We start from the raw sequence: 21,136 nt of genomic DNA, 5'->3' as shown, positions 1-21,136 counted from the left end.
TTATCTTCATGGTTGTTCAATTTTCTTGAATCATTTCTCGATCAAAGTAGTGTGTTAATTCGAAGGACAAAGTGTTGGACTTGATCTTTGGTAGGATTCGCTTTCCAAACCACTAGCTTCTTGCTGATTGTAGGAACGCCTTGCGTGGTCGACTGGAGAATACTCGAATCACTTAACCTTCAATCGTTATTGTATCTTGGATATGTACCTTTGTGGTAGTGTCTTTGATCTTTGATGTATTGAAAAATCATTTGTTACCTTAGAAGATCGCATCAATTTCAATTGAGTTGTTATTTTATGGCAAAATTGAAGTTGGTTGAATCTTGCCAAGTCTTGTCCACATGAAGTCATTCTTAGGGTTAGACTAAATTAGACCTCTTGCAAAACCCTATCCTTTTGTTATTTTTTTGAAGTTTGTTTAGTTCAGCAAAATCTTCGGCAACGTAAGGCCCCTTGAGGACACAGCAAATCACAACGACCACTGGTGCTTATCCACACGTAGAGACCCTACCAAAAAGAACATTGGAGTCATCCTAACTGATCCTTCTTGCGAAATCTTCAGCAGTTAGCGACTTTATTCAAGAGAGGATAAGATGCCTTTGGGTATTTTATTCTGCGTATGATTGTGTACAAAATACACGTCAACAGGTCCCAAATTAACCTACAACACCATCTGCTCACAAAATAGTCCTGCTGAACTCCAGTAAAAGAGATCTCCTGAAAACCACCTATAGAAAGAACAATCAAATACTTCACAAACTTAACCAATTCCTCTAAAACGTTGCCCTTCAAAGTACTCAAACCTTAACACCATAGGAGTAAGCTCATGAAAGTCATCATAAGCCAGCTCATTCCCAGCAGTTGCTGAATCACATGTGATCCCAGGGTTCCAATTCAGTCTTAGAAAAGAGCCACCACATTGGTGTTGCACCACTCTTTATAACAGTCTGGCTTGCGTGCCCAATCTACATCCTCATCTCCTAGAACCCCAATAAGTACTCATCATTATAATCTAAACTGGAATACTTGAAGAGGCTGAAATAAATATCGTGAAAAAAATCCTGCCAAGGCATCTTAGTGAAGTTCATATCGTTGTCAAACTCATTCTTGAGCAATGGCAAAAGAAATGAGCTCAACCATAAAACAAAAATCTCAACAGACCTCAAGGTGTCAAAAGGGAAATTCTGAGTACTCCAACATCATGCCCCCGATTTGATTTCCTACTATTGCCCCTAATCTCATTTCCTACTATCAGTGATGAAATTGTCTTACAAGGTAAGACTTCACCATTTCATGAACTGACCCATCTTTAAATCGCCTATCTCATGAATCAACATTGGTCTAAGGAATCGACCCTCTTCACCATGGTGCAGCGATCACATCCATTGTAACTGGATAGTTAATAAAGATTAACAAGGAGTGGTTAAAATAAGATTATCATTAAATGATAAGGAGCAACTATCATTAGTTAGTTAGTGGAGAGCAATTAAAATAAGAATGGATTATAAAGAGGCAGTGGTCAATCTTGGATAGAAATCTCCCTCCAAATCACTCCACCAATAGGAAATACCATGACTTTCCAGCATCAAGCAAAAGATATAAAGAATCATTCCAACATCCAAGGAAAGGGATCGAAGGCATTGAGATCTGGTTTTTCTTAAGATATTAATATCCAGGCAGACCATTTGGGTTGGTATGAACTTTCTGTGCAAACACATTAACTACCATACAATATTTATATGACTATTTTTCCATACCAGTATTTATATATTTCTGCATCTTTATAATTAACAGTATACTGCTGATATTCTGCATATTTATGGTTAACAATATATTATGCTCATATATGTTATAATAAATCTGATTAACGATATGCTACAATTGGTTTATTCTGAGTGTTTCCATCCATGATAGAGGGAGAGAGGATTACAAGTAAGGGAACAATGTTGGTATTATCTTCTAGGTACACCACCTCATGGTATATGACTGGGGACAAAGGGCCTTTGGGCCTAGAAAGGATAGACTTCCAGGGCACCCTATTGTGAATGCCCTCATGCTCTTTATCATGGTGAATGAATGCATTGAGAATGCTCAAACATGAGAAGTAGGATAGGGGTGGAGAGATTGAAGGGAATGGTTGTAGGACACCTCACTAGGTATTCCACCTCATATGGATGGCACGGGCCACATGAGGCCAAGGGGCATAAGGTTCATCCTTTGGGCTAGGGTAGAGGATCTCTACGGCACCCTATTGAGTCACCCTATCTTAGCCCTTCTATGGTTGAGCCGTCTCAAATATGGTTTAAGCAATCTTGAGATTAGATCTATGCCTTAATATATATTTGCCGCTTCCTAATTAATAGATCTATTTTCTGAATTATGATTATGAATGTTTCCTAACTTATTTGCAGGTTTCAATCAAAGTGAAAGGTATCTCTAAACCCTACCTTGTTTCAATTAAGAATTAGGGCAAATTTTGGGTATTTATAATTTGGGGACATTACATCCAACTCACCCAGCACACGTCAATCATCATAGTGTTATATGGGCCATGTATATCAATACCATGGAGAAATCATTACTCACTTTGTGGAGGCAAATATTTGAACTATACCTAGAAAATCTCCAACAATTAGCTGCCATAAAGCCAGCAATGGCTCAAAATCCATCTGAACACAAATTGATGCCATCAAAATCAATGTAGAAAAACAAGGGCAACAATGATTAGTGTGTAATCCCTAGAAACATAGGAGTTAGGGGTATGGACATAGTTGAAGAATCATCTCCTCCCAAACTCAACCATACAATACATGACTGTTGGTCTGAAGAGGAAATCCCACTCATCTGCATGCCATGAACAACAGTTCTATGGAGATCGATTGGGAAGTAGACAGCAGTAGCATCATTGAAATTCGACCCACAACTCCAATCTTGTCTCAACACCATACTACTGGAAGTTGCACTTGGTTTCCAAACCCTATGATCAGCTCCAATCTCATCACTCGAATAAGAAGGAACTCCATCTTCCAATTCACAAAGTGGATTTTCATAAGTTACATCAGCATCTACCTCAAACAAAGGATTATTACTCAACTGAAGATTATCCTTAATTCTAAATCAGACCGATCCTCGTACTGATTGAAGCTTCTACTTCTAATCTTTTGGAACAATGGTCCAGATCATAGTCTCCTGTATGCTGTCAAGTTCCTTAATCACCTCCTTGATCTCCTCGGCCCTTCCTTTGTTATCCCATACCATGAAATGATTAGTAACAACAATCTGATTTTTTGTTTCTTGTAAGACCTTTTGAACATCTATTAATTTAGCATTTGTTTTCTTGTATAAATCTAAGGCCTCAACTGCAACCTTAGTAGCCATATCTCTACCATGGATTACATGCAAAAAGGATGTCTTGATTATTTTTGTACTATTTTTCTTTGTTTTCAGACCAGCAAGGGAAATGTTACACTCATTGTGACCTCTTGGAACATTTTGAATCAAACTTTCCACATACATATGTGCGTCATCCATTGTAGATAAGACTTGTACTTCGTTTTTAAAGGTTAGCGAGAATCAACTTCTCCAAACATGATCAAACAAAGATGATAAACTATTGTTATGTTGTATGTACAAATTAGAATTAGTTTCATACCTTTCAAATGTGTTCTCATGGCTATCACAATTTTCTTGTGCCTCTTTCCTTTCCTCTTCAACAGTAAGCTCAAAATTTGAATCATCAAAGTCGCTAGGTCTTTGCTTTAGATCAGATTTGTGTTCAATGCATGGCTCCTGAGATGAAGTAAGAACAATATTAGATTCAAGAGGAATTTCATAAACTTCTTTCTCCATAGGCTTGGTTTAAAAGTCAAACCAAAAGCCACCTATATCATTGAAATGAAGGAAAGAATCACCATCATCCTAATTATGCCCATCATTAGAAAGTACATTAATGCTCTTCACTATCCCTGCGTTTGTATCAGTTTAATTGGATAGCTCTACATGTGTATTCAACGTTGTCATTTTGCCAATTTCATTGTACTCATCCTCGGCATGCATAGATGCATGTACATCCATGGGAACATCCTGCAAATCTGTCACACATTCATCATGAGGCAAGGTATTCTCCTCATTTACAACTTATGGATTGAATCTCCTTTCTTTTATCTGCTCTTCATTATTCAAGAGAGGCTTCAACTTCCCCTCACATTGTTTGAACACATTGTAGACCAATGCATATACAGATGAAGAAATAGCCCACTTGTTGTGACCTAACCACACATCACCCCATTCCAAATGGGGACCCCCTACATTTTTGGTCTGATTGGTCTTTTGGTTGTGATTGTTTGGGTCGTTTAGCAGCAATCCGTTCGATCTCCTTGGGTCTGCAAGTGTTTTAGCAAATTCTGGTCAAGTCTGCAAGTGTTTTGAGTAAATTTGGCTAAGTTTGGAGCTTGTTTTGTCTATTTTAGGGTTTTTACCCTTTAGACTTACATTTGAGGTCAGTAGCTCAGGGTTTTGAAAAAACTGGACATAGCAATGAATTCAGAACCCTTCAAGGAAGCTACCAGTGAAATTTGAATGAATTATGAGCAATTATTATTTTTAGTTAGTTTCACTACATCTCGGATTGGCCTAATTTTGTGTTTAAACAAACTTACTATTTTTAGCAATGTCTATTTTTAGTAATTCTATTTTTAGTAAGTGTCACCTTGTCCCGGTTTGCCCTAATTTGATATTTGGAAGAACTTACTTTATTTAGTAAGTCTATTTTTGGCAGGTCTATCTTAGGCAGTTGGCAGGACATTGATGGCAGAGCATTCTCAAAAATCCAAGTTCCAAATCTAGAAAGTTGAAAAGGTAGGCAAATGATCAGAAAAATGGCTGTCTAGAATTCTTTCCTAAAATGGCAAAGGTGTGAACATGGAAAATTTTCCCTCTCCTGAGAATTCCTTCTCTATCCCAAAGTGGTACTCAAAAATGATGGTGGGTGCAAATTTCAAGACATGGAGGAAAAGCTCAAATCTCAAAATTTCCTCCTCTATGGGTGAAATGCGCTCCAAGGCTAGGTGTGGGCGCTAAAACAAGGTCAAGGAGGAATTCTCTAATTCCTCCAAATTCCTCCTCCCCACAAGAAATGCACCCAAGGTCGGGATAGAGCTCCAAAATAAGGTTAAGGAGGAATATTCCTCCACGCCAAAGAATCCTTCTCCATCTACAAAATGCGCTCTAGGACAATATTGGGCGCTGAAATGAGGTTAGGGAGGAATTTGTGTCTCCAACCAAAATCCTCCACCCTAGTGAAAATGCGCTCCAAGCTAGACTTGGGCGTCAAAATGAAGGCAAGGAGGAATATTTCAAAAATTCAAAAATTCCTCCACATCAATGAAAATGCGCCTAAGGAAGATGAAGAGCGTGGAAAGTATGTCAAGGAGGAATTTTTTCATCCTCACAAAAATTCCTTCCTCAAGGTGGAATTGCGCCCATATTGAAGAAATCTAGAAGATTGAAAGAATTAGCTAGGTATGAGGATTTTCTCTCTCCTAGAATTCCAGACGTATAGGATTCCTTCAAAAGTGGACAAAAATGTTAAAATTCTTCCAAGGAAGGAAAATCTTTCAAAGTATCTTTATGCGCTCAAAATGGAAAGGTTTCATAATAAATGAGTTGGTGACATGCAAAGGGAATATTTTGTATTTATGACACAAGTCAAAAATTTATTGAAGTTTCCATTTTTTTGAACTCAAGATGATGGCGGGGTTCGCTTGCATGGCGAGTTGTTGAAGGCAACATGACGCATGATTGAAGAAGTTCAATGCAGCTACCAATTTTAATCCCTCGCCAACTTAGCAGCTTAGTAGGAGATTTCTATTCAAAAGACAATTTGGAATTCATTTCTCACAATAGTTTTTGGAGAAATTGGAAGCTAGAGAGAAGTGAAGAAATTCAGAGTGAAAATTTTATTATTTTCTAGAAGTTTTTGTCTTTGGAGGTTTTATTTTATTCCATGTCTGGAATTAACAACACGAAATTCCTTCCTCGATGGATTTATAATCCCTTTGTCACGAATTTAATGTTACTTATTTTATTTTGCAAGAATGGTGGAATCTAGCAAGGCGACAAATACCTCCCGACAGGCACAAATCAAGAACGAGAAAAGAGGATTTCTTCCAAAATCAAAGATTATTTCAAAGAGAAGAGAAGTCAGCGACACAAACCTGCGAACCTTCAAGTTGGGAGAGTTCAAAAAAAGGGTATATGGAACAGTTGGACGTGCTCCGTTAGCCATTGCCACAAAGATTGCCAAGAGTGGGATCGTTGCAGCTATTGGCTTCCCTCCAGCCATCTAGTGCTCGTAGCTGATTATGGAGTGTGCGAAGCATTACAATGCAGAAAGAAGGGCAATTTTGGAACCAGATGGCAAAATGTTGGCCAATCTTACAACTGATGCAATTGGAGAAACTTTTGAAATTCCAGCATACCAATCCATGACATATAAGAGCAAGGAAAGAGCAACGATGATATATGATGCTAGCTTCAAGAAATGTGCTGGAATAGTCAACAAAGTATGGATGCAAAGGACAAAGCCACATATTTCCAAGTTACTTAAGAAAATCACCAGCATGGATTTTAAACAGGAGTATGTCGACCTTGTGCTGATGATGAGCAAAATCATGGGATGTTCGCAGACCTTCGTGTTTAAACCTTGGATGTTTTACTTCGTTGGTGAAGTAATCGAAGGTGAAAGAGTGATAGATTGGGCAAAGATAATCAGCCACAACTTGGACCAGCAGCTGAAGAATTTAAGGCAATCTCAATCTTTCTATATGTATTCATATGTCATATACTCATTGGCTAGAATGGGCAAGTTCAATGGATTGCCAAGAAAAGGACCCATGGGATGCAGACCGGGACAATTGAAAGTTCATGAGTTCTATCCGCTATTGAATTTATATAATACTACTTCTTTCAAGGAAGCAAGTGACACATTCACAATGCATAGCACCAGATCATTGCAAGGAGGAATTCATACAAGGTTGTTGCAAGAGGCTAGAAAGTTAGTAAGAAGTACGAAGCCTAGTATATCCAATTTCAGAAATTCACTTACAGCCGAGTCCAAGGATTCTCTAACCAGCCATATAAGCTGCCAAGATATCCAACAAACAAAATGGTGCTGCTAGAGGTTACTAGATAGTTGACCGCCTATGACAAAATCCAGAAGAAGAAGTTGTCACTTGAATTCCCAATCGTCATAGGAGATTACGAGGAAATGTGTCCAACACTAATGGCAGCAAAAAAGTCAGTAGAAGAATTGTTATTCTATCACTTAACATTTCATACTGCAAGGACATTCTTTGATCCATACAATAAAATCAGGATGGTTGTTGGAGTAAAACACAAACACAAGATTCAACTAGAAGATTACTGGGCCAATGCCAAAGATGACTTTGAAGTTAGGAAGAGAATGTTTTCTACGTTGCCTCTCAATCTGATAAGACTTTGTGAAGTTATACAGGTGCCAGATTAGGTTGAAGAGGATGAAAATATGGTTCAACCAAAATATGAAAAGGACAAGGATAGGCCTATTCAAGTACCGGATTGGTCAGAGCCAGAAGTTGATGATTTAAATGTCCTAAGTAGGCCAGTCCTTAAATTCACTAGGCATTGGGTTGAGCGGCACATTGCAAAGTTAAAGGGGAAGAATGCTTGCCTGACTTACCAGTTGATGGGAGACCTAGACTCCCATAGCGAGGCAATGGAAGGGTCATCAAGAGCCCAGGCCAAGGAAGAGGAAATTTCGCAGGAAAGATCAGAGCATAGGAAAGAGGAAAGCATTCCTGGGAATTCACAAGCAAAGAAGAGAAAGGAAGTTCAGTCAGAAGAGCCGCATCAAAAGAGGCCAAGGATAGAAGAAGCACAGTCACCTGCTAGCTCTTCCAAAGTACATGAAGTTTAAATGTTCCTGAAAGGAGTTACAAGAACCAGCCATAGGAAGATGATCTTGACACTACACAGGCACAGGATATTCTAAGCATCAGTGCTTCCCATAGACTTGTTCAATAGAGAAGCAAAGGCCAGAACTTCCTCCTAATCCAGAATAGCAGGATCAAGATTGTTTCATGGAAACAAATCTTGGAGACATAGAAACTTTTGAGGAAGTTTCACAAGAACAAGCACAACTGGAAGTTCAAGATCAGCCAACAACTACTCCAGATTGGCTGAAGGAAAGAATGAGGAAGGAGACAAAAGAAGAGATAGATCCTGTGCAGGAACTTGAAGAACTTCTATGCAAGATAGATAAGCTAGCAGAGAAGAAGGCAACAAAGAAGTTCTCCAAGATCACAAGAGATGGGTCAAGATCTAGGGCATTACACCTAGTTGTGCCCAGATTTGACAAAGACAGGAATGAGATTTCACCTGATGAATATGATATCACAAAGGTCAACTTAGGAAGTGCCTCCAAAGAACAAGTGGTGGAAGAATTTGATGAATCTTCCCTAGCACTAAAGGAGCAGAGGAAAACAATGGAAGAGAAGAATAGGAATTTGAAGAGAGAGAACAAGGCCTTGTGTGAATATGTGAGGCACTTAAGGCGTCCATTCAGAGAAGAAGATCCGTCTTGTTGTGAGGTATTCACACATCCCCCATCGCAAATGGGGACCCCCACTTTTTGTTTTCTAGGTTGGTCAGCTTAGCTTACTTGTTAGTGTCTTTTCTATTAATCTTTGTATTGAAGGGATATAGTTTCTAAAGTAGCCAGAGGGTTCATTAGGTCAGGTTGGTCTCCTTAGGGTGGAGTGAAGACAGTCGGTTGTGAGCATGAAAGTAGATGGAGAACCCCTTGAATCATGCCTAGGTTTCTTGTGTTATCTAATCATATTTCTAAGCAAACCTTGGTTGAATGCATAGTGTCCTCTTACGTCCTATCCCTTGCTCCTAATTTGGAGCAAAATTTCTCATAAGGCCCCCTTTTAAAGGTCAACTTGGCATGTTTCCCATTGGAGTGGATGAAAGACATGAAGGTTGAGCTAATGAAACAAAGGCAAGTGAAAAAGGGTGAATAAAGAGTCTACCTAAGGTCATGTACCTTGCTCCCCAATTGGAGCGAAATTTGCCTTAGACCCTGTACCTTGCTCCAAGTTTGGAGCGAATTTGCTAAGACCATGTACCTTGCTCAAGAATCCAAGCGAATTTCCACCCTAGGCACTCTCAATGGTCAAATTGATGGTACTTTCATGTGGAAAGGTTTGAAAACTTAAGGCTAAAATCAATAAGGTAGAAGAAAGAGGAAGATATTGAACTAAGGGTCAACACAAGGACATGAATCTTGCAAGTAAATTAGAGCGAATTTCATCAAGGACATGTACCTCACTCCAAGTTTAGAGCGAATTTTCCCAAGGATAGGTACCTTGCCTCATATTTGGAGCGAAATTCCTTGAAGTTATATACCTTGGCCACAAAATGGAGTGAAGTTTTTCCAAATCGTGTACTTTCATGTACCTTTCTCAAAGTTTGGAGCGAAATTCATTAAGGCATGTACCTTACCTCAAGTTTGGAGCGAACTTTGTTAATGTCATGTACCTTGTCCAAGACCAAAAGCGAATTTGGTTAGATCGTGTACCTTGCCTCAAGATTAGAGCGAGTTTGTCTTGAATCTATCCCTTGCATCATTTTTGGAGTAAATTCTTCCACCAAGACAATATACCCTGCTCCTTAATTTGAGTAAAATTGGTAAAAGCTCGTCCCTCACCATACATTTTGGAGCAAATTTTAGTCATGTACCTCACTTGCATGTTGGAGTGAAATTTTTCCTTGAGGGCATGTACCTCACTTGCATGTTGAAGCGAAATACCTTAAGGCAGCATACCTTGCTAAGGATTGAAAGCGAAATACTCATTTGCATGTACCTTGCTCCAACTTTGAAGCGAAATTCATTAAGGCATATACCTTGTCCAAGCCTTAGAGCGAATTTTACCAAGGCATGTACCTTGTCCAAGCTTGAGAGAGAATTTTTTGAAATCATGTACCTTGCTCTCTATCTTGAGCTAATTCCTCAAGATCAAAACATTTTGACGCCAAAAATCAATGTAAAATTCGAATTCCAAAAGGAGATGTTGAAATGTTCAAGTCAGCTGCCCTAAAGGAATAAATTCAATTACATTTGCTTAAAGATCAAGTCGGCTTCACCCTAAAAGGACACATCTCCTCATTAAGACACCTATATAAGAGGACTCAAAGCATTCATTCAATCACCAATTCACAGCAAGTTCTTCCTTCAACAGTGAATTTCATCAGCAAGGCAAGGAACCCAATCAACATCATTAGCAAATCTGATCAGCATATGAGCGAATTTTGTCAATGCAGGAGTGAAATCAGTCAGCATTAAAGCGAATTTAGACATTGAAGGTGTAGATCCAGTCATCAAGGGGAGCGAATTTCACCACTAAGTAGCCAGAAGAATTCATCTCCTATACAGAAAACTCCATTCTACTACAGCAAGTTCACTGACTAATATCACCCCTCTTTTGATCAGATTTAGAGAAAAATCACATAAAATCAGAGTGAGATCAATTTAAAACAGGATGTGTGTGAAGATCATATGTTATGTATTTGATACTATGCTTGCTTTGTTTTGCAGATATGCAAAGAAGATGATGCAAAGCAACACCTTGAAGAAATGAGAGGGGGAAGATTGCAAGACCTACACCACTATGCAGATTCAAAGGAAAGGCTTTATCAACAAACACAAGGAAATCGAGCAAGAGAAGATCTCAAGATCTTCGAAGGCTCTCACCACATCATGGAAGCATGAGGATATCATAAACTGTAAAGAAAGATCATTCAACTACCTTGAGGTCGTGGTACATAAAGGAAAGGTAACCTACATGATGGAGGAATGTTTTACAATCTTGAATTCCCTTCGGGAATCCAAGAATCAAAGTTAGAATATTAAAAAGCTACACTCAACCAGGTGCACCATCCACTCAAAGTATATCATGAGCAAGAGAAGGTCAATCAAGGTCATCACCAAGCATATATCAAACATGATCAAAGAAGTAGATAGTTTCAAAAGAGTTAATCAAAGTCCACTTCTCATCAATCATCACATTGAGCAACTAAATAATGTTGAGTATCAAGAGATATTGCTCAACGTTCCTTGACCAAGCACAAGTGCAAGATTGAGGTGGCATCCCAGTCACTACTCCACCAATCAGAAAGGTTCCACATCAATGCATCTTGATTCAATGAACCAAGCTCACCCATGGATGAACGAACTCCAAGGCACCTACCCTTGTTATCTATTGGTCATCCTAAAGTGTTGTAATTATTTCATTGGCCAAATTGAGTTTGTTGTAACAAACCCTAATTAGGGTTTTCATTGTAAAATCTTGGCCATTGATGGAGATTCAATCCTCGCCGTTCATTGTAAATGAGCTCTCTATATAAAGCTCAAGCTCTTCATTTGTAAAGGTTAATAGTTAGCTAATAGTGAATAGTTAGTAGTCGAGAAATAGGAAAAGAATAGAATGGCAATTAGAGTAGAGTAGGAGGAGAAGGCAGAAATTGTTGCCTAAATTGTAAATGAACTCCATTTTCATTGAAGTTATGGTGAAGTGTGTTGTTTCTTTACAACGTGCATGGTTTCTTGTTGGATCTTCATGTTAGATGATAAATAAATTCGATTGAATGGAGGAATTTGTTGAATGTATTTATGTGGAATCTGTTAGTCCATACCACTAGCCTCTTGCTGATTGTAAGCTAACTTGCGTGCTCAACTAGGGTGATACAAGCTTAAATTCAAATTGTTATGCTTCCATTGTTTATGCATTAACTTGAATCGTGAGTAATGTTTGAGGGTAATGATTTGAACATCTTTGAAATATCCTTAGAAGATTACATTGAGCTTGTGTCAAATTGTTCTATTTGATGGTGAGACCTAGCTCGGTAGGATTCCATATAGTCATTCATCCATCTTCTTACATTCTAGGTCCTAGCATAGACTTCTCAAACGCTATTTCTTTTGCTATTTTTTATCCTCCAAGTGAGTAGATAGGACCTAAGTTCTAGCAAATCAAGCATTCAGGCATTCAAACGTAAGTCCCCTTGTGATTCCAACATAATCACATCAACCAATAGAGCTTATCCACACATAGTGACCCTGCATTCATGAACCTTAGAGTCTTCTCAAGTGATCCTTAAGCTAATCTTCAGCATTTGAGAGATTTTGTTCAAAACAGGATAAGATACTTTTGGGTATTTTATTTTGTGTTCGCATGTGCCTAAAAAACATATCAAAACGTCCTTTGTTCCTCCCTCTTCTCTTCCAAAGGAATCCATTGATGGCATTGAAGAAATAAGGAGAAGAGCTCAGTTCTCTAAGGAGTATGTTGAGGGCGTCTTCACTTCAGTTGGTAAATTTATTGAGGACTTGGCTCATTTCCATTGGAGAATCCTTGTTATCCTGAACAGGCTTGAGATTGTGGACAATTCATGGGTAGATGCGCATATCTATCAGGACTTGACAATTCCACGCCTGAAAGCACTAATGGGAATTCCCAAGCAGACTTTGATTTCCAGGAAAATGAAATATATGACTTCCCTTGGTGGTTTTATGCAGTCTGCACTAGAAGGAATTCTTTGAAAGGTTTAGAAAGGAGTCAGCATCATTGAAAGAATCAATCAGAAAGGTTCAGGAAGAAATCCTCAATGCAGTTGAAGCATTGTTTGCAAGAAGGTTGACTAATGAAGAGCTGATAGTTGACCATCTGAAGGATAGGTTGCACGAGTTCTTTGTGGAATCCTTCTCGAAGGAACATTTGGAAAATGTTTCCTTGTTCTCTAGCACAATGTGCAAGACTCAAGAAGCAGCATCAAGATGGGAGAAGTTTTTCTCTAAGTGTGAAGAGGACATTTCATTGCTGGAATTCAAATTGGATACTGTGCCAAGTGTCTCCATAGGAGAGTTGGAAGTTGTTGTGGCCTGGTTTGTCGCATTCGCCATCAATGAATGAAATAATGGTCGTCCAATTTTGGATGAGAATCTATTGATTGCATAAGGGCATGATGGTGCATTAATTGTTGGACGCTTTGAGCAAGTGGTGGCTTATTCAATGCATGGCAACTGCCATATTTAAGGAGATAGCGGCTCATTTAATGCATCATGAATGCCATTTTTAGAGCAAAAGGGCAATTAATACATAGTGGGCAAGATTCTTCATTAATTGCTCCCCCCCACTACTTGGCGTCATATTTAGGAATCTTTGGTCAAACCCTAATTAGGGTTTTGCATTTTAAATCTTAGCCATTGATTTGATTGTAATCTAGGTCGTCCATTTTCCTCTTGGAGGCCTATAAAAGGGGGTCAACTCTTCATTTGTAACAGAGGGAGAATTTATGAGATCGTTGCTATAAGTTTCTGAGATAATAATAGTGAAACATTGGCTTTTGGTGTTCACTTGAGTTATTTTAAAACTTGCATGGTTTCATCTTCCTCACTTCGTTTAGATTTGCTTCAAGTATTTAGATGAGATAGATTACATTGCTTTGTGGTGAGATCATATGCTCATACCTTTTGTCGATAGATGATTTCAATTTGTAGTGTAAGGTTAGACTACATGTGCATTCTTAACTTAAATTATTGGATGAACATTGTTCTTTGATGGTGTTCGTTGATGGTTTAAAATCTTACAAGCACAACCTTTGAAGATTGCACCTCCTTTGTGTAGTTGTCTAAAAGTGGCGAAGCAAAGTGTGGTTGATCTCACTAGAGTCTTTGATATCTGTTGAGTTCCTAGATTTAGATCAGACTTTCTAAAACCTTTTCCCATTTTACTTTCCGCATTATTCATCGAAAAGACCCAAAAAAGTGTTATCCATTGCCAAATCATTTGCAAAGTCCCCTTGAATTTTTAGAATTTGTTTACGTCTTCTTCAAGTGTGCGTAAGTCCCCTTGGATTACCAGCAACATCAACCAAACAAGTCTATATCCATTATAAAGTCGCCAATATGCAGTTGGAACCTTGGAATCAATGTATGGTCTTCTTGCAATCTTAGCATAAATGAGATTTTGATCAAGAGAGGATAGAGTGACCATTGGGAACTTTATTCTGTGTTGGTGTGGTCACAAAACACCCGTCAACACCACTCTTGTTTCCAAACAGCCCATAGCATAGATAAGACGGGTTGGGACAAAGCATCACTCTCCTTGATAGACAAAACCATAATATTCTTTATGGCTGCAATAACATCTTTATCATGTTCTCTCCTAATCGTGACCAAGAAATTATGAAACATATTGTAGATCAGATCTTGCAATCCCAAGTCTAATAGAAGGTTATTCTTCTTGAATAATGAGTACTTTTGATGTCATCAAGATCTTGAAAACTATCTACAATCAGCTGCAATACGTCCTTCATAGTGTCATCATCATAGGGAACTTGCAATGCCAAAATTCTCATAATCTCACTTAAGCACGGAGTAACCATCAACTTGATCTCATTATCTAAATACCTCAACAACCTATGTCGACTTAAAGAAGTCGCTACAGGAACAAGAGCAAGATGCAAAACATTTGAAGATGACTACTTCATTATGCTCAAGCATTCATCTAATCCGTTTAGGGTGTTGAAAACAACATCCCTTGGTTGATATAGAATACCAAGCTTGCTACTTGCTTCTTGTACAATCTTGGCCAACCATTGTCTATCCTTTGATGCCATGCTTCAATCTAAAATCAAATTCTGACTTTTTGCCCAACAAGTTGGCAGGAATTGTGGTTTTGATACCATTGCAGAGACCTATTGGTGTGGTTTTTATGCATGCTCAAACTCAGAATAAAATACCTAGAGATATCCTATCCTCTTGATCAAAATCTTCTATGTGATAAATAGCTAAATTGTGTGATCACAAAGACGACTCCAAGGTTCCCAAATTCGTGCAGATAGTCTCAATTGGTTCATTGTAAGTTGTTGGTAATATCAAGGGGGACTTACATAATTATTTGAGGAGTTAATCAATCTAAAGACTCTGTTGATTCCTAACTTTCTTTTTTTTTGGAATAATTTGCAATAAGTTTTTTTCAATCCTACTTCTACTAAGACTTGGAAAAAAGGAAAAAATGGTGAGGGTTTACGAAGATAATTCTAATCTTAAGCTAATCCTATGAACTCGGGAGACAGAAATTGCAAAAGTGGAATTTAAACCAATTCTTGTTTCACCAAATTCAACAACTACACAAGAACGGTGCTATCTTCTAGGGAATTCAAAAGATTTTCATATCACTAGTAATCACCAACATATTGACCAATGAATATAGCAATAGAAGTTAAGTTTTCATTTACTGGTTCAGGCTAACTTTGCAAAATAATTGAAAATCATCCAATTATAAAAAGTATGAAAGCATCAACTCCACATTAAGCAATTTTATCAAATCCTTCATTCAATCTATCAACTTGGAAGTTAAATCTATTCTATTGAGAGTCGAGAAACCATGCTAACTTAGAAAAGTGGACAAAAATTCACCAACATTTTGAACATTGAATTATGTCTATTACTTAAGAAGTACCACTACAACAATTTCTCTGAAATACAAATGAGAAGGGGAGGATTTATATAGGCACCCCATTACAAAGCAACAACTCAGATTGATCCAAGATCAACGACCAAGATTAAAACCCTAAACCTTAATTACGGCAAGCTACAACAGTTATCCAAAATGGACCAATGAGAAATAGACAACTATTAAATTCAGCTTTCTTCTAGAAGTGGGTGTCCCTTATCATTTTCTTCAGCAGCAAATTCTATGAACCTGGTCACTATGGGGTCGAGCTCTTCCATTGGGATGCTTGGCAAAATGTCAATCTTGTATTCCATCAAGTCCATCTCATTAGTTTTCGAAAACCATCCTAAATGGACAAAAATGAGGATGCCTTGCTAAATTGTTGCTTCTAGATTGGATTTGTACAAGTGAATAAGTTGCTCTGAACTTTGGCCTTTAAGTTCTCTACATCCATGTCCTTGCCTCGAACTATTTCCCGCTCAAGCACATTGGAGACTATGACGAAGACCTTGTCTTGGATTGCTTTGATTTTTTCTTCTATTTTGGCACCATCAATCTTCATCTTTTCCAAGGAATATTTCTTTGCCTTCTTCTTTTCTTGAAGTCTTCGAGGTCCACATGGCCAAGGTCGGTATCTCCAACCTTCTTCCATTTTGTCACAATCTTGGACTCCAATTGTTGTCCTTTGTTATTGAACTTCATCTGCACCTTTTTGGAAATTTGTTCTTGAGATAACATCTACCACCTGAAAAAACATGAAAATTTACTAAGCTAGGAGGAGAATAAAGGGGATTTGATGCCCGCTTAAAGGAATTTCACTTTGACCACCTCTTTATGTCAAATTTTATCAAGATTTGAATTTTTCAACACAGCCAAATTTTCTTCATCCTCCTTGGGCGGACTTGCTACTTGGTTAAGGGATTTTTCTTAATTCCCAAAGCGGACATCATGTGCAACAAGGAATTTCTTCCTTTCCCTGGGCAGGCTTCATGTCACCTTGAGGATTCTTGTGCTTGGAGGGTAGACTTCATGTGAGGTCAAGGAATTTTCTCATCATTCCCCTTGGCGAACTTCACACTTGATTTTAACTTTTTGCTTTAATCCACCAACAGTAAGCCAAAATTTTTGAATTTTTTTTTTCAATCCATCAACACTTAGGCGAATTTCATCTTGGGCGGACTTTCTTTATGGTTGGGAATTTTTCATCATGATGCCAAAGCGGAATTGCTTCAATTTGTGGATTCCTTACCCCAAGGGGTGGACTTCACCTTGCTTGTGGAATTTTCTCATGTCTTCATAACAGCCAAAATTTTGCCTTCAACTCCTCAACACTTACATGAATTTCATCTTTGCTTTTGACTTTTGTTTTAATCCACCTACACTCAGCTAAAATTCTCCTTTATCCACCTTGGGTAGACTTTGCACTTGAACAAAGAATTTTCTCGATTCCTACGTGGACTTGACTCTTGTTTGAGGATTCTTCACCAAAGGGGGGGGGTGGCAGACTTTGCATGAGTAAGGAATTTCTCCTTCCCAAGGGCAGACTTAGCATTGGACAAAGAATTCCTTCCATGTCTAGAGGGTAGAATTGGTATGCACTTGAGGAACTTTCCACATGCTAGAGTGAGCTTGATACTAAGTCAAGGAATTTCTTCCTTAGGCTTGGGCAGACTTTAGTCCATCAGGAAATTTTCACCAAGCATGGGCGGACTTCAGTGCCATCAGGAATTTTTCACCAAGCATGGGTGGACTTGATACTAAGTCAAGGAATTTCTTCCTTAGGCTTGGGCGGACTTCAGTGCCATTAGGAAATTTACACCAAGCATGGGCAGACTTCAATGCCATTAGGAATTTTCACCAAGCATGGGCAAACTTCAGTGCCATCAAGAATTTTACCTTGCTAGGGACGGACTTCAATGCCACCAAGAAATTTTCACCAAGCATGGGGCGGACTTCAGTGCCATTAGGAAATTTAACTTGCTAGGGGTGGACTTCAATGCCATCAAGAAATTTTCAACAAGCATGGGGCGGACTTCAATGCCATCAAGAATTTTTCACCAAGGATAGACAATCTTGATGATTGAACAAGGGATTTCTTGATCCAAGCTCCAGACTTAGCCATTTTCTCGTGATCTTCAATTAGCCCTTTGGAAATTATCCTCTAGATTAGAAGATGGTTCTGTCTTGGCTTGACATTGTTTTGACTCGATAACCACCTGACCCTGGAAAAAGCAAAAAGAAACTTTCTATTTTTAGAAAAAAGAAAAATGAAAAAGCAAGCTCTCAGATTGGCCCCAAAATGCCAAAAACAAAACTTTCTATTTTGAGAAAAAGCAAAAAAAAGCAAATTTCCTAAAAATAGGAAGTTGTCAAAATTGATCCCGAAAAATTGTGTTTTTACTTCTTCAACTTGTCTAAGCACATTCGTCGCATTTGAACATTCTTTTGATCATTCTTTATCCTTATTGATTTGATGACTCCTCCAAATTTCGAAAAACTTGACTCATTTGCAAAGGCAAGAGACTGGAGACAAAACACTACCCTAAAAAGCAAAAAAAAACAAGGGGGTCCCCATTTGCAATGGGGCGATGTGTGATTACGTCACAACAAGACCCTTACTAGATTTTTCCAGATTTAGACACTATGTTCCCAAGTAATTTTGATAAACATTTTACATGAAATCACATACACAAATTTGCAAACAAAAACTGATAAAGATATTCAATGGCACAAGTATAAAAACAATAACCAAGAACTAAAACTTAAAAATCTGATATGCAACAGCTTACTCTATGATTGGTAGTTCAAAAATTTCAATACAGTAATGCTCGTTGTAAACAAAACATATAAATATTGTGCACCTTACTGTCAATAACCAGCTTCTATCTTTGTCTTAATGGGATTAAAGAAATCTGTTTCCTATCAGATCAATTACCAGTGAAGCTCATGATTTTCCCCAATCTTTAATGAATGATTAGCAACGAATTGAAATTCCCAACACTTCTTCCAAAACAGTGCCAAACACCTATGCACAGGTCTGCAAGGTAATCAACCAGCAATAGCAATTGAAATTCATGATCTCCCAATGCAAAGCTTTCATTGTATGTTCAGGTTTGTAATCAATTTTGCAATATACAACAACCTTACAATACATAGAGAAATCCGAAATTATATTTCCAGCACTCAAGAATATCTGAGATATGCATTAGCCATGTGTGAAGTGCATATCAGGAATAATCACTACAGCCGCTCCAAAGATATACACCCAAGTAAGGAAGTGTACACTTCAATCTATATATGATATTCTTGGCGGCCTAGACACTTAGAGAAAATCTGCCCCTCATGCAAAGCAACCTCTTTAAGGCAACTTGTCCTTCAAATGCATCATTCGACCTCAAACTTGTTCAAACACAGAGGCCTAGCCCACACAATAAGTATTCACACCCAAATGCCTATTCCGACCAAGATGTCAATTCCAAGAACTTAATCGCCCAAACTATATTACTCTTGCACCACAAGGTATGGAGTTCCACTGCTATAGAGAAATACTCTAGACCTGCTTTAAATCATGTAACATGAAATACTCATTAAATGGCAACCAAATCTCACTCCATGATCATCACAATGCTTTCCCACCATATTGAAAGACTCTACAATAACAAATTATGAACCTTCGATCTGCAACCATATCAACTAGAATGCCTGGAGATGCTAAACTAGATGCCTAGCGGGCTTTGCAATCAAAACCAAATCGAGCCACAAGTCTCACAATCTTGGCACCTTAAGGAAACTAGAAATATTGTGATAAATCACCCAAATGAAGCATAAATAGAACCCATGCCAGGAAAAAAGTTAATTGGCAAACAGATTCGACCATCAAGGAAAGCCTTAAGACAAGACTGACCTGCACAGAGATGTTACTCAATTCAAAACTCAAATAGTGGCTGGATAGCAGGTTCAATCTTCCACCATTATTAAGGAGCTCGCATGCCTTCAAGAAGAGGGATTGTGCCAAAGTCTTGGAATTTCCTTTATAGAGAAGAGACCTGTGCCAAGAGGAAGGACCCACACAACCGCGCTAAAACTCAATCTAACTGCATCAAATAAGAACCTTCACACCAAGGCACAACACTACCTCAATCAAGAGTCTCACGCAATAAAATGCTATTGGCGCTCAAGTGCAATATGTCTTTTCTAAGAATATTAATCGTTGCATAGTCTTTGCCAAACAATGATAATAATCATATACAAAATAAATCCTTTGCACAAATATTAAATCACTAATACTTGGCGTCTAAAACAACTTATGATTATTTAATTTAAATAGCCCGGTTTCTTCTTCAAAGGGCCATGCTCAAAACTCCACAATATTAAATAATACCTTTAACCTCTCTAGGATATGAATTCCAATATTATTAATAATTTCTCCACAAGTATGTTTAATATAATATTGCAAAGAATACCATGATAACATAAATTATCCTTATAATGCAAATTTTGTCTCAGAATGAAACTTCTCAAAATTTCCAAATCCTGATCATTTAACTCCCATTGCAAAATCTGAATGACTCCGCCAATTATCAGCTAGGGTGGATAGTTTCACCACCGAAACTAACCTTCCCAAGAGGGTTTCCATCCTCAAGAGGTCGAGTTGGATCAAATCCAAACTCCAAAACTGCAAGAGTTACAAACTCAAAAAAAGAATAAACTCAACATGCCTTCAATGAGCTTATCATTGTTCTTTTATAATCGTTCTAAAAAACAATTCATATTCTCCTATTCAGCTTCTCTCTCTTTTCATATTTCCCTCTCTTTTTCGTATTTCCCTTTCTTTTTAATATTAAACATTATCTTGGGAAATAAAGTGGCTTTCATTGACACAAAAAGTGGTCACTTAAAACTTAGGAATTAGTGACCTTATTAAATAATTAAAACATAATTTTAAATATTTAATTATTTTCTAGGCCAGATAAATTGTGGACATTACACACCATTGACACCCTTATATTCAAAAGCCTCCAAGTAAACAAATGACGAGGGATCTCAAGGAATTGTTGTGCCTCAAGTGAGCTCTCGGGCCCTTCCTAGGCATGAATGATATAATAGTGCAGTGTCTCTATTGTTGGGTGGTGTTGGTGTGTTTTTTATGCACGCGCAACTCAAAATAAAATACCTTGAGATATCCTATTCTCTCTTGATCAAAATCTTCTATGTGCTAAATAGACAGGTTGTGTGATCACAAAGACTACTCCAAGGTTCCAGATTCATGCGGATAGTCTCAGTTGGTTCGTTGTGAAATGCTGGTAATCTCAAGGGGGACTTATGTAATTGTTCGAGGAGTGAATCAATCAAAGGATTCTACTAATTGCTGACGCTTGTAACTTTTTTTTTTTTGTAATGATTTTGCAATAAGTTATGTTCAATCCTACTTCAACTAAGACTTGGAAAAAAAGGCAAAAGGACGGGTGTAGGAAGATAATTCTAATCCTAAGCTAATCCTATGAACTCTAGAGACAGAATCGCAAAAGTTGAATTCAAAACCAATTCTTGCTTCGCCAAAATCAACAACTACACAACAA

The 21,136-nt window shown here is 38.0% G+C and overlaps 1 protein-coding gene across 1 annotated transcript in view; it reads right to left on the bottom strand.

The window, feature by feature from the left end:
* LOC131057637 (pentatricopeptide repeat-containing protein At2g22070) overlaps window positions 1-21,136 on the bottom strand; it is an 86,721-nt gene that overhangs the window by 50,655 nt on the left and 14,930 nt on the right. The window lies entirely within an intron of this gene.

The sequence above is a fragment of the Cryptomeria japonica genome, chromosome 9, assembly GCF_030272615.1.
Source record: "Cryptomeria japonica chromosome 9, Sugi_1.0, whole genome shotgun sequence".
NCBI lineage: Eukaryota > Viridiplantae > Streptophyta > Pinopsida > Cupressales > Cupressaceae > Cryptomeria > Cryptomeria japonica.
This window is presented reverse-complemented; position numbering and strand designations above follow the sequence as displayed.